At 47.3% G+C, this 20008-nt stretch overlaps 1 pseudogene; it reads left to right on the top strand.

The window, feature by feature from the left end:
• Positions 1 to 1456: 1456 nt before the first annotated feature.
• LOC110520318 overlaps positions 1457 to 20008 on the top strand; it is a 41279-nt pseudogene continuing 22727 nt past the window's right edge.

The following is a 20008-nucleotide window of genomic DNA, read 5'->3' as shown; positions in this document are numbered from 1 at the left end:
TACATGAGTTATCCAGTGTTGATGGTAAACATTTCCTAGCGGGGAGAGAGAGGACTTAGTTAAACCCTGATTGAAGAGAGAGATCCCTCACCAGCCTGGCTACCCAGCCTGCCGTGTTGCTATGGTACATAATCCTCTGTGTAGTCTGAAGCCTGTAGGAAAGCTCTGCTGACGACTGGACTGAAACATAATATTCTGGATTGTATGGAGACTCATGTTGGTTTCATGTTGTTTTAGAAAGGAGAAGGCCAACAAGATTTACAGTCATAGGGTTCCAGTTTCCTATGGCTACGTACAGTGTAATGCATTAGTTACTTAGATACTGTACCTAATAATAAAATGTTACTATAATGCTATACTCCACTACATGGTGTTTACTTAAAATTAACAGCTATAATGCACAATCTAGTGTTCGTGTTGACAATACCTAATCAATAGACCTAGCTGTAAGACCGATATATGGCTCAAAGTGTCTCTTTCGATATGATATGAAAAGCAGAGTGTTTTGTGTATCTGTCTGAGTCGGACAAAGTGTGGCTTAGTGTGTGTCTGTTGTCCCCTCCCCTCTGTGAGACTGGGGGCTGTGTGAAGTTAGCTGGGGGATGATGAGAAACTCCCATGGCCCCCTCTTAGCCTCCTTAACTTCCCCTGTTCCTCCTCCCAGTCCCCCTAGCCTTCCCCTGGCCTCCTAACCCTCCTGAGCCTCCTGGGCTGAGCCTCCTGATCCAACCCCCTGGCCTACTCTGGTCCTCCTGAGCCCCAGCCACAGCCCCAACTCAGTCAGCAGTGACAGCATCCTTCCTGCACCTGCTCCCAGTATCAGGGCCTCCGAGCCCAGTAGGAGTGGGAGAGGATAGAGAGACAGGAGTGGTATAGTGGGCCTGGAGGTCATAGGGGGAGGGTAGAGAGAAGTGGAGTGCAGGGCAGGAAGGCCCAGTAAGGCTGGAGATGTGATCCTGCTCTCCAGCCTCATCTGTCTATCCTCTAGAGCAGTGGTTCCCAAACGTTTTATAGTCCCGTACCCCTTCAAACATTCAACCTCCAGCTGCTTACCCCCTCTAGCACCAGGGTCAGCGCACTCTCAAATGTTGTTTTTTGTCATCATTGTAAGCCTGCCACACACACACACTATACAATACATTTATTAAACAGAAGAATGAGTGTGAGTTTTTGCCACAACCCGGCTCATGGGGTTGTATCGTGGGGTTGTAATCTTACATATAAAACCTTATTTGTTAATCGAAAATTGTGAATAACTCACCACAGGTTAATTTTGTATTTGTATTAATTAAAAATCCCCATTAGCTGCTGCCAAATCAGCAGCTACTCTTCCTGGGTTCCAGCAAAATTAAGGCAGTTTATACAATTTTAAAAACATTACAATACATTCACAAATTTCACAACACACTGTGTGCTCTCAGGCCCATACTCCACCACTACCACATATCTACCGCAAACCCAACACCCCCCATCACCCCGAGAACACCATCCCCACAGTGAAGCATGGTGGTGGCAGCATCATGCTGTGGGGATGTTTGTCATCGACAGGGTCTGGGAAACAGGTCAGAATTGGAGGAATGATGGATGGCACTAAATACAGGGAAATTCTTGAGGGAAACCGGGATCAATCTTCCAGAGATTTGAGACTGGAACGGAGGTTCACCTTCCAGCAGGACAATGACCCTAAGCATACTGCTAAAGTGATGAGGGCTGGATCCAGGATGTCTCTAGCGGGAACCCAGCACCTCTCCTCCGGGTCATAACCCTCCCAGTCAACCAGGTACTGGAAACCCCTGCCCCGTGGTCGAACACCCAGGAGACGTTTTACCGTGTAGGCCGGATGGCCATCAATGACACGGGGAGGGGGGTACGGGGTAACACAAGACAGACAGCAGTGGAACTCAGGACTTTGGAGATTGGAATAGGGCCAATGAAATGAGGGAACAGTTTGCGGGACTCTACCTGAAGGGGCAGATCCCGTGTGGACAGCCATACCCACTGCCCAATGAGGTAGCGGGACCTGGGGTCTGACGACGGTCCACTAGTCGACGATACCTGGAGTTGGTCTTGCGAATAGCCGCCCTGGCGCTTCTCCGGGTATGTTGACAGCGGGGGACAAACATCTGGGCCGAGGGTATGCTGACCTCCTGTTCTTGTTCCGGGAAGAGTGGAGGCTGATACCCCATGGAGCACTCGAATGGAGGGAGACCCGTGGCCGAACAAGGAAGGGTGTTCCTGGTATACTCCACCCAAACCAGTTGTCGGCTCCAGGTAGTGGATTGGTTGAGACCAGGCATCTCAGGGTGGTTTCCAGGTCTTGGTTGGCTCGCTCTGACTGACCGTTAGTTTGGGGATGGAATCCGGATGACAGACTGCCCGATGACCCAATACGGGTACAGATTGCCTTCCAGAACTGAGACGAGAACCCCGATTGAATCCATGGATCTGGAAGACATGCTGCACCATGAGCTGGGACGTCTCCTTGGTTGAAGGTAGTTTAGGGAGAGGGATGAAATGGGTGGCCTTGGAGAACTGATCAACAACCATCAGAATGACAGTGTTGCCATCAGACGGATGGAGCCTCAGTGACAAAGTCCAGAGATATATGAGACCAGGGACGATGAGGGACCGGTAGAGGCTGAAGGAGGCCAGAAGGAGCTTGCCATGGAGTCTTGTTCTGAGCACACACTGTGCATGCGGCGACGAAGGCAGAGACGTCAGGAACCATGGTGGGCCACCAGAAACGTTGTCGGAGGAAAGCTAGTGTACGACGGAACCCTGGATGACAGGTAAGCCTGGAGGAATGAGCCATTCCAGGACCTGGGACTGGGGCTGGGTTAGGGACAAACAGCTGGTTAGCTGGGCCCCCTTCAAGTCCAGGCTAGGAGCATTGCGCCTCACGAACCAGGTTCTCAATACCCCAATCCACAGTGGCAGCAAGGCATGAGGTAGAGAGAATAGTTTCGGAAGTCGAGGGTGTGGCAGAGGAACTGTATAGCCGGGAGAGAGTGTCAGGTTCCACATTTTGTAACCCTGGGTGATAGGAAACGGTTAAGTTGAAGCTGGTAAACAGGAGGGCCCACCGGGCCTGCCTGGAGTTGAGGCGCTTGGCTGTACAGAGATATTCCAAGTTTTTATTGTTGGTCCAGACCAATAATGGCTGTTCTGCTCCTTCCAGCCAGTGCCTCCACTCTTCCAACGCCATCTTAACCCGCCAGGAGTTCTTGGTTGCCTACATTGTAGTTCCTCTCTGCAGGATTGAGACGATGGGACAGGAAAGCACAGGGATAAAGCTTTTGGCCCGGTGCAGATCGCTGGGACAGGATGGCCCACACTCCAACATCCGAAGCAAAAACGAAATTATTATTATTATTATTATTATTATTATTTTTAATGTGAATCACATTTTTATTTGGCGTACCCCCGACGGCATTGCGGGCACATCCTCCTTGATCGTTGCTCGTTCCCTTCCTTTTGAACATGTGACCCTGGATGCCCCTGAAACCCAAGAGATCACAATGAATTGTCAGAATGGATAGCTGGGTGGCTGGCAGAGGGCCGGGGGTCCGGGCTCAGAGTGGGGCTCTGTCAGAGCAGAACCAGGGCTGGCAGGCTGAGGCTCAGGCTCAGGCTGGGGCTCAGGGGGCATAGGGCTCATTAGCGTGTCGAGGTCAGGAACTTCAGGGACCAACCACCAGGGAGCCAGTGGATTAGAGTAATGAGGGGGATAATGGAGACAATGATGGGGATGAGAGGTTCAGCATGCTGCCTCTCCACATCGATTCCTGGGTCTCCACCAGGCTCCAGGAAAGCCAGGAAGGAACACTCCCTAATTCTGCCTAGTTCTGATCCAGTGTGGAAGCTCAGTAGCTCAGAGGCTGGGTGCTTAGTGGAGGGCAGGGTGGACAACAGACAAAGAGAGGGCGGGGGGAGCTCAGAGAGAGAGAGAGGGCAGAGGGAAGAGAGAGAGAGGGCAGGGTGAAGAGAGGGAGATGGCAGGGGGAAGTGAGGGAGAGGGCAGGGGGAATAGAGAGAGAGGGCAGAGTGAAGTGAGGGAGAGGGCAGGGGGAATAGAGAGAGAGGGCAGGGTGAAGAGTGGGAGAGGTCAGGGGGGAGAGAGGGCGAGCGTTGAGGGAAGGGGAGAGAGTTAGACAGAGAGTCATGACTCCCCCCTATCTCCCTCAGCTCAGACTCTCTAGCTGCAGTTCAGGTTGTGTAAGCGAGAGCTTCAAACCTACTGACCTTAGAGCGGACTCAACTCACTCTTTGTTCAGCTGATTTTATAGCAAGTGCCTCAGACAAAAGCTCAATACACAGTGATAAAACTGACCATGCCTGGTAGGGATGCCTGCTTTTACTGACTAACAGATGTGCTTGACCTGGACTGGAAATCCCAGTGAAGCAGAAATGTACCTGTTTGTTTGCCTTTTTTAATTCTGTTGTCCTCTGCTTCTGTTTTTGCTGTCTCTTTTTGGTGTCTACACCAGGACTTTGTGCTATAAAATAGCTTTACAAATACATTTGATTGATTGATTATCCCCTTGTCTTCTTGCAGGTTTCCAGAACAGGCCCAAATCCCTGAAGGTGTTTGTGAACCCTACCAGCCATAAGAAAGAGGCCTATCAGATCTGCAGAGACTATGTTGCACCACTGTTTCAGCTAGCAGACATCAAGGCTGATGTCACCAGTAAGTGTCCCATGAGAGTGTGTGCGTGTGCGTGTGCGTGTGCGTATAGCAGCAGCTGTACTACTCTGTTGAGTCTAAAGTGCGTCTCACACTTAATAACAGGAGCAGTGACTCCTCTCCTTACTGAGTAACCTGACCCATGGGAGGGGCTAGGCCCATCTGTTCATCTCCTCCCCATCTCCTCCTCCCCCTCTCCTCCCTCTCTTTACCCTCTCCTCATCCTCATCTCCTCCTCTCCCCCTGCTCCTCCCCCTCCTCCTCCTCCTGTTCCTCCCCATTCCTCTTTCCTCCTCCTCCTCCTCCCCTCCCTCTCTCCTCTTCCTCCTGTTCCTCCTCCCCCTCCTTCTCCTACTGTTCCTCCTTCTCCTCCCCCTCCTCCTCTCCTCCTCCTCCTGTTCCTCCTCCCCCCTCTTCCTCACCTCCTCTTCCTGTTCCCACTCCTCCTCCCCCTCCCCCTACTCCTTTCCTCCTCCTCCTCCTGTCTGTGTAAGTGCTTGTGTAAGTGTGTACATGCTTGTGTGTGTGTGTGTGTGTGTGTGTGTGTGTGTGTGTGTGTGTGTGTGTGTGTGTGTGTGTGTGTGTGTGTGTGTGTGTGTGTGTGTGTGTGTGTGTGTACTCTAATGAATGCTACTATCTGATTCCAGAGACTTCTAAAAGCCAACTGACTTCTAAATGCCAACTGTAATAGAATCTGGTTGTGTCCCAAATTGCACAATATTCACTATACAGTGCAATACTTTTGACCAGGGCCCATAGGGTTCATAGAACTCTGGTCAAAAGTAGTGCACTATGCAGGCAATAGGGTCCCATTTGGGATGCGGCCCTTCTTTCCTGAGACTGTGTTCTCCCCGTGGGGAGGGTAGGGGATGAGTGGTCGACGAGGAGCCATTAAAACATACTTTACCTAATATAAATTAAATATCTCATTCGGGCCCCGGCTGGAAGCTGGGAGCTGTTCTGGACTCTGCAAAACACTGCAGTGGCAGTTGGGACCAACTGGGTTTGATGATGTTATAATTTCTGTTATTGATGATGTTATTACTTCAATGAGTTGTGATGGTGACAAATGTACTTTAACAAGTGAATGATAATGTTATTTGGACAATATAATGACAGTTAGGTAGAAACAGAGAAAAAACATGTTTTTGTAAGCATATAGTTGTAATATTTAGAATAACAGTTGCATAGAATATCTAATGCATGACAAATCATAGAGTTTATGTGAATGTATGTACATGGGCCATTTCTTCTGGATAAAAAAGCATCTCTGCATAGTCACTGTTTTTACTGTATGTCCACAACATACATCAACATCATCTTGATATGACAACACAACTGGTACCAGGGAAGAAACATTCCTGCAGATCATTTTTGGCTATAGTGTATTTCTTTCCGGATAGCAGGATATGTTCAAGCCCCTGTTTTTGCTGTACACTGAGTGTACAAAACATTAAGAACACCTTCCTAATGTTGAGTTGCACCTCCCCCCCCCCAACCTTTTATGCCCTCAGAACTGCCTCAATTTGTCAGGGCATGGACTCTACAAGGTGTCGAAAGCGTTCCACAGGGATGCTGGCCCATGTTGACTCCAATGCTTCCCACAATTGTGTCAAGTTAGCTAGATGTCCTTTGGGTGGGGGACTGCTCTTGATACACACAGGAAACTGTTAAGCATGAAAAACCCAGCAGCGTTGCAGTTCTTAACAGAAACCTGTGTGCCTGGCACCTACTAACATACCCCGTTCAAATGCACTTAAATATTTTGTCTTGTCCATTCACCCTCTGAATGGCACACATACACAATCCATGTCTCAATTGTCTCAAGGCTGAAAATTCCGTCTTTAACCAGTCTCCTCCCCTTCATCTACACTGATTGAGGTGGATTTAACAAGTGACATCAATAAGGGTTCATAGCGTTCACCTGGGTGTTTTGTACATTCAGCGTAAATGTCCACCTAACATTTCCATGAAACAAAACAACTGCAATGGTAGGCATTGGTACCAGAGACATAGACCAGGAATGGAACATCCATGTGGTTCTTAAAATGAATTTAAAAAAATGTAACCTTTATTTAATTAACAGTGGGTTAACTGCCTTGTTCAGGGGCAGAACAACAGATCTTTACCTTGTCCGCTCGGGGATTCGATCCAGCAACCTTTCGGTTACTGGCCCAACCAATATGATACACATTCTCACACAACAAATCCTCATCTGCAAGTGTCACATCCGTCATGGAGGAGCCTGTGATGGTTGTGTGTGTGTGTACAAGGGTGTGTGTGTGATGGGTGGGTACAGCTGGGACTAACCTGCTCCGACGGAGAGGAGGTGCCCCAGAACTGCTAAATGGGGCAAGGCCATGTAACGCCATCTGTGGTATAGAACCACGTTCCCCCATATTCCTTGGCATCTTCCTTTGTGGGTGTGTGTGTCGGGTGGGGGATGAGGTGGGGGGTGATTGTATCTGTGTGTGTGTGTTAAGGACAGCGATGCAGAGTGACAGCTACCTAGTCTCTGGAGAACTGGGTGGGGATACGGGTGCTCCTCTCCCTTGCGTGCCACCCGCTATCCTTCCTGTCTCCCCCACACCCCCACTGTGGATATGCCCACATCCCAAATTGGCAATGTATCAACTCGCTCCAGTGCTGTTGTACATCATAGTAGTCTCACTGTGTCCCTCGGATGTCCTTCCCCCCGGAAAGTTTGACCTCTTTCTGCCTGAAAAAAACAGATTTAGGATTTAGAATAACACCCCAACTACACGTTATTACAAAATAATGAACATCAGTGTTGCAAAATATTTAAAATATCCACACCAACTACACGTTATAACAAAATAATGAACATGAGCAGTGGCATTACTGACCTTGTTTTGCATAAGTGAGAGAAGCATTAACACTCTGGAGGCAGCCTCTTTGCATTGCTTCTCTTTTCTTCATACAAAATGCAAACCGCATGCAAGTATAAATTGTACTTTACCACCACCCCCATATGTTCAGCAGCCATGTGCCAAATTAACATTGGATAGGGATACTAAAAGCCATGTTTTTGTGCCAGCCCAGCCCTCTGATTTCATATTTCATTCATTAACACATTTATTTATGTTCTCTTGTATTTCTCTCTTCACAGTCACTGAAAGAAACGGGGCACACTATTCATTCTGTGCAGAATCTAATTGGATGAATATGATGGACAGGTTTGCTTGCCACACTATCTGTTAGATGGTCCATATAAATCCTCTCCATAAAATATCAGACAGAAAGAAAACCAACCAATACACTGATCTGAGCAGGTGTTCCCAGTACGGGAATGCAGCTGCAGCAGAATGATACATCTAATCTCATCTAAGGAAATTAATAAAACCAATCACTTTATTCATTTTTTCTATTCAGGGGTTAGGCAGGTAAACAAAAACACCACATTGATATGGAGTTGAGTAATCAGCATGGTGAGATTCCAATTAATACAAGGTATTATACTGGGCTGTGATGTGAGGGAGGATTGATGAGGGTGGAGGGATGGGGATGGAGGGATGAGGATGGAGGGATGAGGGTGGAGGGATGGGGATGGAGGGATGGGGATGGATGATGGCACAGAGTCAAAGTCAGATGAGGAAGTAATCCCATGTCTGTGGTACGGTCTGTTTTGTTCATACTCTTAAGGTGGCATTTACAGTAGCTGTAATAAAAAAGCAGAGTTAGAGAAAGAGAAGGAGAGAGAGAGAGAGGAGAGCAAGAGAGGAAAGGAGAGAGAGAGAGAAGGAGAGCAATATAAACGAGAGAGAGAGGAGAGAGAGAGAGAGAGAGAGAAGGAGAGCAAGAGAGGAAAGGAGAGAGAGAGGAGAGAGAAAGACGGTGAGGGAAGGGAGAGTCCAGGTTTTAAAAAATTAGTGATAATACTATGATTAGAACAGTGTGCCAGGGGACCAAGTCGACCCAGCCGAGGCAGTCTCCTTTAAAGGAGTGTGTGGGTGTGTGTCCTCTCCAGTGTGGGCACGGCAGGTGGCACTTTAATTACTTGTTCTGGAAGCAGTGATGAAGTACCTCCCATCCAGCAGACTGCTGGTGCGTGTGCGTGTGTGTGTGTGCGTTCTCTCCCTGTCTGTGTATGTGCATGTGTGGGAGTGTGTTTTTACACCACACTGCCACACCATAGCTCCCATGTGTCTGCATTATAGTCACAATTAGATCCTTTTAGGTAGCTCCAAACTCCTGTTAAACCAGGATTGCTGCACTGGTGTCGCTCAGCAGATCAGCACAGACTAGTCTACACCACAACCGAACCCTTAGGAGGGGTAGGGGAGAGAAGGGTAGAGGGCAGGGTGGGGAAGGAGGAGGAGGAGGAGGAGGGAGGTAGAGGCAGGAAGAAGATGTAGGGGTGGGAGGTAGACAGGGATGGGAGGTAAGCAGGAGAGGGAGAACGGAAAGACGGAGGGATGTCTGGCTCATGCTCTGCTAGGCAGGTCTGATATGAGGGACAGATGGAGCAGGTGTGAAGAGTGACTGGTGGAAAAGCTGAGCTCATGATCCTTCTGTCCTGCTCTCACAACCTCATTACTGTGGCCCACATATATTAGACACATTACAACACATATACACAACCAATATCTCAATGAATATCTCAATATTTCTTACATGATAAGAACAAATGTGTATTGTGTACTGTAGGTTTTAATGTTTGGATTTATGGTTGACGTTAAGAGTCAGACATATGTTATGCTCCTCTTATCAAAATTAAATATTCTGTTTGCATGGAAAAATTACTGGGTAAGTCCCTGAAGATTCAAGCTAAGCTACTTAACCCAACATAGCCTTGTTCGGTTGTTTGCGGTACAGTATCATCTTTAAGCAGGGAAGCTGTGGTATTACCAATACAAGTGTCATGTAATGTCTAATTGATTAGCAATATCCCTCAAATTATTCAGAGACAGGGTTCATAACATGCACTTCAATCAGAGTCAGAACCTGATTGTACAGGATTCACACAAGGCTTATTTCATACAACATTTGTAAGTTATTAGATGTCCGTCTCTATGGAGCTTTTTAAAACTTTGGTTAGAAAGGAATTGTGTCTAGCTATATAGGAAGCTTTCACAGACTGTGTGGAAGACGTACGGTATATTCCCCATAGAGGATGAGGTTTTCTAGATTCAGGGTCCTTTGCAATGGTCTGATTCTAGATCATCTCCTCTTTGTCTTGTCAACACCAGCTTAATTAACCCCAGAAGACTGAGAAGTGGTGCGAAGGCATAAAACGCTAATCACGTATGTCTTCATTAATACATCATAACTCATTAATCTCTGCTTTTAAGGAAAAATGTATATTTTTTACTACTGTTTTTCCAGGAAGTCATGCAGGGTGTGACAGCGTGACAGCCTCAGTCCCTGTTACATGGGTTGTGACCCAAATGGCACACTATTTTCTTTAAAGTTCACAATTTTGACCAGGGCCCGTAAGGCTCTGGTTGAAAGTGGTGCACTATAAACGGAATAGGGTGCCATTTGGAACACAACCATGGAATCGTGGTGTGTGTAACACAATAGGAATGTCAGACACTACTGTAGGCTGTTGCGATGTGTGTAATTATTTCCAGATCTCACATTAGTGTTAATTATCAGCTCCTCAAATTAAAACATTGTATTAACCGGAGCTTTACTGCCTTTTACAGATTTTATTACTGCCTTCCTGCTTGGGGGAGAACTTGAGGTCAAAGCCTGGCTCCTATCTAATGCCTCAGCTATATAACCTGTACATAACCTGAGTCTGTCATACACTGTGAGGTGGGCCTCATCAGCTCAGCATATGACAGACAAATTCCTTGCTGCTGATTAATCATGTTTTCAGTGAGTGAAACAAATAAACACTGAATCTAATAATCAATTCAAGGAATCCTAGAATTTTGACCACATTTAGTGCTGACATTTATGCACACATTGCTTTGTTTTGTTACCACTGCTAGGTAAACTACAGCTCAATATCAAAACCTTAGTAACAGGCATGTCATCCAATGGGAGGGGCCAATAAAATACTCTAATACAATTTTACACAATATAATCACCCTTTAATTACAACTAGCCATGGATTGGAGGCTAAACTAATCTTTTTAGGAATGGTAATATAAGGTCTTGTTCAAAAGCATTTCTGAAATGAACTGTAATAAGCTTTCATCAGTGTACTGATGTACTGATGTACTGATGTACTGATGTATTAGTAATGTGCTTATAGGAGCTAAATAGGCTCAGGCTTACAGATTTGAACACATTCCTGGAAAATGCTGCATCCATGACATAATCTGACTATTCAATACATTTAATGGGAATTATCATTTCAATTAATTGAAATGGATTCGACTTATATAATAAACAGGTCTAGGTCAACCAGCGCTGTAATAGTGATGAATGTAGAGAGTGTTTGTGTGTGTGTGTGTGTGTGTGTGTGTGTGCGTGTGCGTGTGTGTGCATGTCTGTATCTGTGTGTGTGTGTGCGTTCTTGCATGTGTATGCACCTGTCTGTCTGGCCCTGACCTGTATTACAGACATGTTCTCTGTTTAGTCAGGTGTTTAATATGATTGATTTATCTTGCTATGTCAGTATGTCATGTTTACCTCAGTGAGGTAGGCTTAGAGGAGGAAACCCTTACTCAGGCATTTACCCTGAGCTGCATTGAAGTTCACTGTTTCATGCTCTGTGTGTGTGTTTAACGTTGTATTTTATCCTTCAGAGTGGTGTGTGTCAGCATCGACAATTCGTGGCCGATTTACGCGTGTGCTGTATCTCATACATGTGTGTTTTCTCCAGGGTTGTGGCTTTCGGTGGGGACGGCTCGGTGGCCGAGATGGCCCATGGTTTGTTGCTGCAGGCCCAGATGGAGTCAGGCAGGGACACAGACTCCATGTTCACGCCTGTCCAAGCACCACTTCCTCTAGGGCTAATACCAGCAGGTGAAGAGCAAGGGTGGCAGCTCACACACACAACAACAAACACGTACACACACACGCACATGCGCAAGCACACACGCACTCCAGCAGGTGAGGAGCAAGGATGGCTTGACCTCTCTGTTCTGCAGCTGTTCTCAATCCTCACCCAATATTTAGAACAGCTCATCTCCGGGTGATGAGATGACCATGTAGTTTATGAAGTGTACATCCGCTAATAGAACCCCATATTGGTTTGAATGGTTTTAGCTTGTATGCTATTACACACCATCAATCCATAAAGGTTTTCTTGAAGCATAGCAGAGGCTTCTCAAATTTGAGCATTGTGAAATTGTGTTAATAGAGCAAAGTGATTTCTTAGCCAATCAAAACATATTTTTTGAACTAGGCAAGTCAGTTAAGAACAAATTGTTATTTACAATGACGGCCTAGGAACAGTGGGTTAACTGCCTTGTTCAGGGGCAGAATGACAGATGTTTACCATGTCAGCTCAGGGATTCAATGACATTTCCATAGAGGGAGTTATTTACTTCTCAATTGAAAACAAACTGGTCGTTCAAGCAAGTGTATCATTTTTTACTTGGTTGAATTGCAATTTGGTTTGATTGCACTGGGAGCTAAATGCCTTGTATTTGAGACGGAACCACAATTATACAGCATTCTATTCCACTTTAAAATTGTGAAAGTTCCATCAACCATTGAACATGCATGTGGCTCAGACATTCTACTGCCTCATGCAGTAGATGATGGTTATAGAGCAGGCAGGTCACCCCGTGATACAAGTCAGTATTCGTCATCTATCCATGTTTGAGGACGTCGGGAGATGACGTGGAAACCGGCCACTAGGGTTTTGGTTTTCCTATGGTGTTATAGATGGTATAAGCATCTGATTCCAAAGGTTGCATGTTCGAATCCAGCGATATAAAGTTGTTTTTGATATTTTGGTTGCAAGCCTATCCAAAACCTAAGAAACTAGTCGTACCCCTTGACTTATTACACATTTAGTTGTGTTACAGCCTGAATTCAAAATTGATAAAATATATTTTTTCCTCACCCATCAACCCACAATACCCCATAATGAAAAAGTGAAAACCTGTTTTTAACATTTTTTGCAAATGTATTGAAAATGTATTACAGAAATATGTCACAAGTATTCACACCCCAAGTCAATATTTTGTAGAAGCACCTTTGGCAACGATTACAGTTGTGAGTCTTTCTGGGTAAGTGTCACTCTCCTTGTTCGGGCGGTGTTCGGCGATCGACGTCACAGGCTTTCTAGCCATTGCCGCTCAATTTTTCATATTTCCATTTGTTTTGTCTTGTTCCATACACACCTGGTTTTAATTCCATAATCACACTGAATGCATTTAGTCCTCTGTTCCCCTCCATGTCGTTGTGTGAAATTGTTTTATGTTATGTGGGTATTGTCACGCGCCAGACTTTTGTTTATGTTCCGTGTTTTGGTCACGTTTATGAACTTATGTGCTTTCGTTTGGACTGAAATATAAAGTGTGCCTGTTATCTACACTGCTCTCCTGCACCTGACTTTGCCTCCAGTACAGAATTTCACACCAACCATGGAGTCAGCAGGAGCAGGTATCCCGGTTAGAGGAGTCGAGGAGCGCATCCAGGAACATTCTGCAATGTTACATCATCTTGGTGCCATGATGGATTGCGTTGTCCAGACCATGGACCTCTGGGAGAGACAGGAAGTCTCTCCAGTGCCTCGACCAACGCAACCGGCGTTACCTCTACCCATCCCGTCCGGAGCCAGTCCCAGTGGGATGCGTCTCTCCCTTCCCAGGGAGTATGATGGGATGGCAGCACAGTGCCAGGGATTCCTGTTACAACTGGACCTCTACCTGGCCACTGTTCACCCAGCTCCCTCAGGAAGGGAGAAAGTGTCCGCCCCTCGTCTCATGCCTCGTGGGGAGAGCTCTGGAGTGGGCAAACGCCGTGTGGGGAGAAGGAGACGCGGCATTGGACCTTCAAGGAGTTCACCCGGCCGTCTTCGACCATCCGCCCGAAGGTAGAGCGGCTGGGGAACGGCTCTTCCAGTTGAGGCAGGGGACGAGGAGTGCCCAGGAGTTCGCCCTGGAATTCCGGACCTTGTCCACTGGAGCAGGCTGGAACAACAGGGCCCTCATCGACGTGAGCTGGCCTGCAGGGATGCCACCATCTCCTTTGACCAACTGGTGGATTTGTCCATCCGGTTGGATAACCTGCTGGTCACCCGCGGATGTCCAGAAAGGGCTCTGTCGGTTCCATCTTACTGCACCCCCACTCCAGTGCCCATGGAGTTGGGAGGGGCTGCTCGTAGGGAGGCTGGAGGAGGGGCCATCACGTGCACCATCTGTGGCCAGTCGGTGACGTGTCGGTCCCTCTGGGAGTCGAGGCAACAGGCAGGGCACTCTGGCGTCACCCCAGGTAAGTCTGCACCACACTCATCCAGAGTCCTCTGTTGACCATCTGTTTGTACATGTTTGTTTCCCTGAGTTTTCCCCTCATTCCCAGCATAAGGCGGGGAATTTTATCAACAGAGCGTTAGCCCTTAGTTTAGGGATCCCCATCATTCCTGTAGTTAGAACTTTCCCTGTTCACGCTCTGGATATTTGACCATTAGGGTCCGGGCTAATCAGAAAGGCCACCATCTCCCTGGTCATGGAGATGCAGGGGGGTCACGAGGAGAAAATCAGTCTCTTCTTCATTGATTGTCCTGCGTTTCCCGTGGTACTAGGCCTTCCCTGGTTGGCTCATCCTAATCCCACCATTTCCTGGCAACAGAGGGCTCAAATGGGGTGGTCGCGAGAGTGCTCGGGGAGGTGTGTAGGGGTTTCCATTGATGCTACCACGGTGGAAAGTCCAGACCAGGTCTCCGTCATGCGTATCCCGCAGAATATGCCGATTTGGCTCTCGCCTTCTGTAAAAAAAAAAAGGCGACTCAATTACCACCTCATCGATGGGGGGATTGCGCGATACAGCTCCTGGCAGACGCTGCGCTTCCCAGGAGTCACGTGTATCCCCTGTCGCAAGCGGAGACGATGGCTATGGAGACATATGTCTCTGAATCCCTGCGTCAGGGGTACATTCGGTCTTCCTCTTCACACGCCTACTCAAGTACATTTTTTGTGAAGAAGAAGGATGGAGGTCTGCGCCCGTGCATTGACTATAGGGGTCTCAATCAAATCACGGTGAGGTACAGTTACCCGCTACCTCTTATTGCCACGGCGATTGAGTCAATGCATGGGGCGCACTTCTTCAAGAAACTGGATCTCAGGAGTGAGCATAACCTGGTGCGTATCCGGGAGGGAGACGAGTGGAAGACAGCGTTTAGTACCAACTCAGGGCATTATGAGTACCTCGTCATGCCGTACGGGTTAATGAATGCTCCATCAGTTTTCCAATCCTTTGTCGACAAGATTTTCAGGGACCTGCATGGGCAGGTTGTAGTGGTTTATATCGATGACATTCTGATATACTCCGCTACACACGCCGAGCATGTGTCCCTGGTGCGCAGGGTACTTGGACGACTATTGGAGCTTGACCTGTACGTCAAGGCCGAGAAATGCCTGTTCTTTCAGCAGGCTGTCTCCTTCCTAGATTATCGCATTTCCACATCAGGTGTGGAGATGGAGAGTGACCGCATTGCAGCCGTGCGTAATTGGCCGACTCCCACCCCGGTAAAGGAGGTGCAGCGATTTTTAGGGTTTTCCAATTACTACCGGAGATTTATCCAGAGTTTTGGCCAGGTGGCTGCTTCCATTACCTCACTGCTCAAGGGGGGTCCTGTACGGTTGCAGTGGTCGGCTGAGGCGGACAGGGCTTTTGGGCAGCTAAGAGCTCTGTTTACTTCAGCTCCCGTGCTGGCCCATCCGGATCCCTCTTTGGCGTTAATAGTGGAGGTGGATGCATCCGCGGCTGGGATAGGAGCCGTGCTCTCACATCGCCCGGGTATGTCACCAGAACTCTGCCCCTGTGCTTTCTTCACACAGAAGCTCAGCCAGGCGGAGCGTAACTATGATGTGGGGGACCGGGAGCTGTTGACTGTAGTTAAAGCGTTGAAGGCGTGGAGACATTGGCTTGAGGGGGCTAAACACCCTTTCCTCATCTGGACTGACCACCGCAACCTGGAGTACATCCGGGGAGCGAGGAGACTGAATCCACTTCAGGCAAAGTGGGCCATGTCCTTTACCCGTTTTGTGTTTACCCTGTCCTACAGACCAGGTTCCCAGAATATGAAGGCAGACTCACTGTCCCGGCTGTATGACACAGAGGAGCGGCTCATGGATCAGACTACCATAGTCCCAGCCTCTTGCCTGGTAGCGCCGGTCATGTGGGAGCTGGAAGCGGACATTGAGCAGGCGTTGCAATCTTTTTAAATGAATATCTTATTAACACTTTGTTCTAGCTAGCTATTTGTGTAGGTAGCTATCAAGTAAACCCAATGATAAACCCGCTCCCCTCCAGTGTCCCGTCGGCCGTATGTACGCTCCGTCTGCTGTCCGTGACCAGTTGATCTATTGGGTCCACACGTCACCCTCCTCTGGTCATCCGGGGATCGGTCGGACGGTGTGCTGTCTGACTGGGAAGTACTGGTGGCCCACCTTGGCTAAAGACGTGAGGGTTTATGTTTCCTCCTGCTCGGTGTGTGCCCAGTGTAAGGCTCCGAGACACCTGCCCAGAGGTAAGCTATACCCCTTACCTGTTCCACAACGACCTTGGTCACACCTGTCAATGGATTTTTTAACAGATCTTCCTCTTTCACAACGATCCTGGTCGTTGTGGATCGTTTCTCTAAGTCCTGTCATCTCCTCCCTCTGCCCGCGCTTCTTACGGCCCTCCCGCCCTGTTTACTCACGTCTTCCGGCACTACGGGGTGCCTGAGGATATAGTGTCTGATCGGGGTCCCCAGTTCACGTCGAGAGTCTGGAAGGCGTTCATGGAACGTCTGGGTGTCTCGATCAGCCTTACCTCAGGTTTTCACCCTGAGAGTAACGGGCAGGTAGAGAGAGTCAACCAGGATGTGGGAAGGTTTCTGCGGTCCTATTGCCGGGACCGGCCGGGAGAGTGGGAGGCGTTTGTGCCGTGGGCCGAGATGACGTATAACTCGCTACTCCTCCACTAACCTCTCCCCCTTTCAGTGTGTATTGGGGTACCAGCCGGTTCTGGCGTCGTGTCATCAGGGTCAGACCAAGGCTGTGGTGGACGACTGGTTCCGGCACGCGGAAGACACATGGGAGGCTGCCCATGTTCACCTCCAGTGAGCCGCACTGCGCCAAAAGGCCATCGCGGGCCGTCACCGAAGTGAGACCCCGGTGTTCGGGGGGACCGGGTCTGGCTCCCGACCCGAAACCTGCCCCTTCGCCTGCCCTACCGGAAGCTGGGTCCGCGGTTTGTGGGTCCATTCAAAGTCCTGAGGAGGTGTGTTACAGATTACAGCTTCCCTCTGATTACCGTATTAACCCCTCGTTCCATGTGTCTCTCCTCAGTCCGGTGGTGGCTGGTCCGCTCCAGGAATCTGAGGTGTGGGAGGTTCCTCCGCCTCCTCTGGACATCGAGGGGGCCCCAGCGTACTCCGTTCTTTCCATGCTGGATTCGAGGCATCGGGCAGCGGCCCTTCAGTACCTCGTGGAGTGGGAGGAGAGGTGCTGGGTCCCGGTTGCGGATGTTTTGGACCCCGAACTGCTGCGGGAGTTTCACCGTCCCCGGCCGGATCGCCCTGTGCCTCACCCTCTGGGTCATCCCCGAGTGTGTGTGTGGGGGGGGGGGGGGGGGGTGATCGACTTTTGTTTATGTTCCCTGTTTTGGGCACGTTTATGTACTTATGTGCTTTCGTTTGGAATAAAAAGTGTGCCTGTTATCTCCACTCTGCTCTCCTGCACCTGACTTCGCCTCCAGTACACACCCGTAACAGTAAGTCTAAGAGCTTCCACACCTGGATTGTGTAACATTTGCCCATCAATCTTTTCAGAATTCTTCAAGCTTTGTCAAGTTGGTTGTTGATCATTGCTAGACAACCGTTGTCAGGTCTTACCATAGATTTTCAAGCAGATTTAAGTCAAAACTGTAACTCGGCCAATAATATTTGTTTTTTTACACCACTAGGTGCCCTTATTTGCTAGGCATTGGAATACCTCCCTGGTCTTTGTGGTTGAATCTGTGTTTGAAATTCACTGCTCGACTGAGGGACCTTACAGGTAATTGGCATGTGTAAATGTACAGGTAATTGTAAATCATGTTAAACATTATTATTGCACACAGAGTCCATGCAACGTATTATGTGACTTCTAAAGCAAATTCTTATTCCTGAACTTTTTTAGGCATGTCCTAACAAACGCGTTGAGTACTCATTGACTCAAGACATTTCAGCTTTTATTTTGCAATTCATTTGGAAACATTTGGAAAAACATATTTCCACGTTGACAATAAGGGGGGTTGTGTGTAGGTCGGGGACAAAATAAATCTCAATTTTATCTATTTTAAATTCAGGCTGTAACACCACAAAATGTGGAAAAAGTCAAGGGGTGTGAATACTTTCTGAAGCCACTTTATATGACAAAACAAGCAAGTATAGTGTAGAGAATCATTGTACCATCTAAACCGCTGTGAAATATATTTTTCATAACCCCAAATATTGTATTTTCAGCTGTTTGAAGTTGGTGTACAAAATCGAAAGTAAAAGAGGCAAAAAATAAAACATTAAAATAGCGCACATAAAATAGATCTACCGCTTCTTACACTTGCTTTCAATGAGAATGATAGATCTATAACTCACATTTCTACGTGAGTTTGGTCGGTTCACCCAAAAAGTTACATATTGCAACTTTAAACACTTCGAAATTTGATGTTTGCAACAACTTTGAAATTTGACATTTAAGAAACATGGATGAACATCTAATTCTGATGTGAGACTGTGAGAGCTTGTAGTATAGAGAGCTCATCACTCCAATTGTGGAATAAACCCCCATAGCCACACATACACACACACACTCACGTATCATGAGTGACCCTACACACCACAGCCGGCAGTGAGGGTATCAACAACGCTGCCGTGGGCCAGTCCGGCTTTTTGTGCCAACAGTTTGACCTTCATGTGCCGTTCTAGGCTGTGGTGGTGGGTGGTAAAATGGAGTGCTGTTGTTAGCAGCCACTCTGCACTCACTGCAAATTGGTCGCTCAGAGGTCACTGTTTCTCTTCATTAGTGGGTGTTCCCACGGGAGTATTTGTGAACAGTTTCTTGTCACAAACAGGAGAGAGAGGAGCGATAGGCACCACTGTACCATGACTATGTCACTCCTGAGGCTGAAGGAGGGATGCTATCATGTCTCCTTTGTTGAAGGAAATAATAAATAAACTCCACAGTTTATCAAAATTACACCATTTGAATTTAGAAAATAGTTGGAATTAGGGTACTGTCAAAGTAAACCATTATATTCATAGTCTCAACAATATCCATATTTATTATATATCTTACAGTTTTTTCATTTAATTAATTTATTTGTCTGCTGAGATTTAAAAATTGAGTTAAGGGCGGCAGTCTAGCGGTTAAAGCATTGGGCCAGTAACCGAAAGGTTTCTGTTTTGAAAACCTCAGCCGGCAAAGAGAAAAATCTGTAGATGTGTCCTTGAGCAAGGCTCTTAACTTCTTGAGTGTAGGGGGCAGGATTTTCGTTTTTGGCTAACAAACATACCCATTTGAAACTGCCTATTTCTCAGGCCCAGAAACTAGAATATGCATATAATTGTCAGATTAGGATAGAAAACACTCTAAAGTTTCCAAAACTGTAAAAATATTGTCTGTGATTATAACAGAACTGATATTGTAGGTGAAAACCTAAGGAAAATCAAACCCGGAAGTGCTGTTTTTCCTGAAAGCTCTCTGTTCCATTGGATGCCTTGCCTCCATTTAAAGTGATATCAACCAGATTCCCTTTCCTATGGCTTCCTCAACGTGTCAACAGTCTTTAGACATAGTTTCAGGCTTTTATTTTGAAAAATGAGCGAGAAAGTATTTGACATATTATGAAAAACACAGTATGACATATTTCTGTGGACATTGCGGATACTATTTGGAATTTTCATCTGCGATGTTGTGACCGCTCGAGCCTGTGGATTTCTGAACATAACACGCCAAACAAATGGAGGTATTTTGGATATAAAAATAATCTTTATGGAACAAAAGGAACATTTATTATGTAACTGGGAGTCTCGTGAGTGCAAACATCCGAAGATCATCAAAGGTAAGCGATTGAATCTATTGCTTTTCTGACTTTCGTGACCAATCTACTTGGCTGCTAGTGTTTGTAGTATTTTGTCTACTGAAAGAGATGTTCTTACATAAACGCTTGTTATGTTTTTGCCGAAAAGCTGTATTGAAATCTGACACG

The sequence above is a fragment of the Oncorhynchus mykiss genome, chromosome 3 (genome assembly GCF_013265735.2).
Source record: "Oncorhynchus mykiss isolate Arlee chromosome 3, USDA_OmykA_1.1, whole genome shotgun sequence".
Classification (NCBI taxonomy): Eukaryota; Metazoa; Chordata; class Actinopteri; order Salmoniformes; family Salmonidae; genus Oncorhynchus; species Oncorhynchus mykiss.
The sequence above is the reverse complement of the archived record's forward strand: the minus strand, read 5'-3'. Positions and strand labels throughout refer to the sequence as shown.